The following is a 3061-nucleotide window of genomic DNA, read 5'->3' as shown; positions in this document are numbered from 1 at the left end:
CCCCGAGATGAAGCGGGTATTATATACTTCTGAGGCGGATTGTGCGTACCTCAGTCTCACCCGGTCTTATCGGAGTTACGTCAGGAGGCTCATCGCTCACGATGTGCTATCTATCCAGGCGGAACCCGCATGTATCGAGATTTGAGGTATTCCTATTGGTGGAACGACATGAAGGAAGACATCGCGGATTTTGTAGCTAGATGTCTTGTATGTCAACAGGTGAGGGCTAAGTACTAGAGACCTCTCGGATTGCTACGGAGAATTTCTGTTCCTGAGTGGGAATGGGAACATATTACCATGGACTTTGTGGTGGGTTTGCCGAGGAGACGACGAGGCCATGACACGATTTGGGTAATCGTCGATCGATTAACCAAATCCGTGCACTTCTTAGCGATCCGAAAGACTGATTCCCTGGATCGATTAGCAGATCTGTATTGCAGGGAGATCATCAGATTACATGGTGTCCTTTTGAGTATTATTTCAGATAGAGAGCCTCGGTTCACGTCTCATTTCTGGCAGAGTCTGCGGCAGACCTTGGGCACTCAGCTCTGTTTCAGTACAGTTTTCCATCCTCAGACAGATGGATAGTCACAGCGGACCATTCAGACTCTAGAGGACTTGCTGAGATCTTGTGTATTGGATTATGAGGCAGAATTGGTCTGTACTATTAGACAGAGAGTGTCAGAGGCACAGGACTGCCAGAAGAGAGTTATGCTGACCGGAGTTGGAGACTCTTAGAGTTCTCTATTTGCGACCATGTATTTCTGCAAGTTTCACCCACGGAAGGGGTGAAGAGATTTGACCTCAGAGGTAAGCTAGCTCCGCGGTACATTGGCCCTTTCGAGATCTTGGAGAGGATCGGAGCGGTAGCTTACCGACTGGCACTACCACCGTCCCTGTCAGGCGTGCACGATGTATTTCATGTATCTATGTTGAGGAGATACGTACCTGACCCGACGCATGCGCTGACTGATATCTCAGTTCCAGTTCAGCCTGACGTCACTTATGAGGGGTTCCGGTACAGATTCTAGACCGGAAAGAGCGTCAGTTGCGGAACAAGGCTATCCGGCTGGTTAAAGTCGTATGGCAGCATCATTCAGACGAGGAGGCTACTTGGGAGCTCGAGGATACGATCCGAGCTCAATATCCCCATCTTTTCACTTGAGGTATGTGATTTATTTACCGTTCAGCATTTATACTCTATATCTGTTGTTAGTACTTGCTGATGGTAGATAACGAAATTTGGGGACCAAATTTTTATCAGTGGGGGAGAATGTAAAATACCGAAAATAGGCGAATATTAATAAGGGAATTTTCTGGAATTTTTGGAAATTTTTCGGGAATTTTTCGGAGCTCGTATGGACGAGTTTACGGGGATAAAAACGGGGCTCCGGGAAGGCCTGTTTTGGATACCCGTTTAAGTGAGGAAATGTTTTATTTATAAATACATTTTTACTCTTTTTCTTTTATTTTTCCCCTCGCCGTTTCTTTCTTCCCCGCACCCTCACTCGAGCCTCGCCCGCGCCTCTTCTGATCCTCTCGCCGAACTCGGCACCGAGCCTTCTTCCCCGCCAAATGCTGTGCCCTAACTGCCACTCGGCGGTTCCTTCTCCTCGTCGCGTGCCCTAGTCCTTACCCGTGCCTATTTCATTTCGGCGCCGATCTTTTTCCTTCCCTAAGTCTTGACGCCGTGCCCTAGTTTTTTCTTCTCGCCGCGAGCTCTCGCCGGCTGAACCCTTCTTCCCTTCTGTTTTCTACCTCCGGCCGCCGAGCAAAGCTGTCTTCTATGTGCCCTAGCCGCGAGCCACCCGAGCACCATCGCACCTCTTTCATAGGTGACGGCCAAAGGGGGAAAGGACCGTTCCCTAGATCTATTCCTCACTGCCGCACGAAACAGCGCCACCAGCCGGTCTCATCGGGCCCTAGCATTGTCGCCGGATCCTTGATCACCTCTTATCAGTGGAGAGGAAGAAGGTAAGATTGATTGGAATTTAGTCGTTGCTTAATTTGTTATCTCCAATTCTTGATCTCAATTGGATCTGACCAGTGGGAAAGATTTCCAGCAGGGAGATTGTACTAGGTGGGTAGTTCTTGGTCCGACCCATCTTGATCCAGCGTTAACAGTGGCTAGGTAGTGAGGTAAGAAGTAGAGAATTATATCTTTGTTATAGACTCTATGTTGTTTGGACTATTGTGATGATAGATTTGATTTAGGTATGAGGTAATCAATTTGTACATGTGTATTTGCTGACTAACGATCCATACTCTAGGTTAACCAGAGGTATTTGGTTGGAACGACAGCAGGCGTCTTCGGCAGTGACTCAACAGCCGAATATGCATATTTGGGTGAGTTTTGGATTGAGGTAAATGCATTGTTGTTAGTATAAATGGATTTTGGAGTTAGTAAATCTATTATGGTTTGTGTAATTTGGATTGGTTGAATATCATGATGGAATGTATGTCGTTAGGCTCATTGAATTGATTTTTCATACGTGGAGTGTTTGATTATTGATCGAGGATCATTGGATTTATTCGATGAGTTAGGAATGTTGGATTAAACCTGACTCAATCAAATGGATTGGATGAATCGAAATTTATCGTTGCATTGAGGTTTCCTTAATTGGTTTTAGGGATTTTATTTAGCTATTTAACCCATGTGAATTTAGCTAAATAAAATATATTGATACAGGACTCTGATTCGAGATGAGCATCTCAACGTCGGATTTGGACTGGATTGGACCTTCTATTTCAGGCGGGTACCTCTTGACTTATCTTTTATGATATTGTCATTGGATATGCATAGTATTTTATAACTACATGCAATGAACATGTTTGCCTTTGGTATGTCACTGTTTGATATCCATAGTATGTTAGGTTTGTCACTTGTGACGTATCCGTGCTTATATCATGTGATTTATTGCCATGAGTACTGTATTACCATGAGTATCTTAGTTTCTAGAATAAGTGACATACCATGTTTTACTGAGGTTAGGACTAGGTTCTGGACTTTTGGTTTCAGTCATATGTATCGAGATTATCTGATACTTAGGTTTTATGCCAT

The 3061-nt window shown here is 44.8% G+C and overlaps 1 long non-coding RNA gene across 1 annotated transcript; it reads left to right on the top strand.

The window, feature by feature from the left end:
• The first annotated feature begins 1954 nt into the window (after positions 1-1954).
• Positions 1955-2743, top strand: LOC121990107. The gene is made up of 3 exons (XR_006114456.1): positions 1955-1974; positions 2064-2139; positions 2271-2743. It is a non-coding gene; the product is annotated as an uncharacterized LOC121990107 (long non-coding RNA).
• The last annotated feature ends 318 nt before the right edge of the window (positions 2744-3061 follow it).

The sequence above is a fragment of the Zingiber officinale genome, chromosome 6B (assembly GCF_018446385.1).
Source record: "Zingiber officinale cultivar Zhangliang chromosome 6B, Zo_v1.1, whole genome shotgun sequence".
In the NCBI taxonomy this organism is placed as follows: domain Eukaryota; kingdom Viridiplantae; phylum Streptophyta; class Magnoliopsida; order Zingiberales; family Zingiberaceae; genus Zingiber; species Zingiber officinale.
The sequence above is the reverse complement of the archived record's forward strand: the minus strand, read 5'-3'. Positions and strand labels throughout refer to the sequence as shown.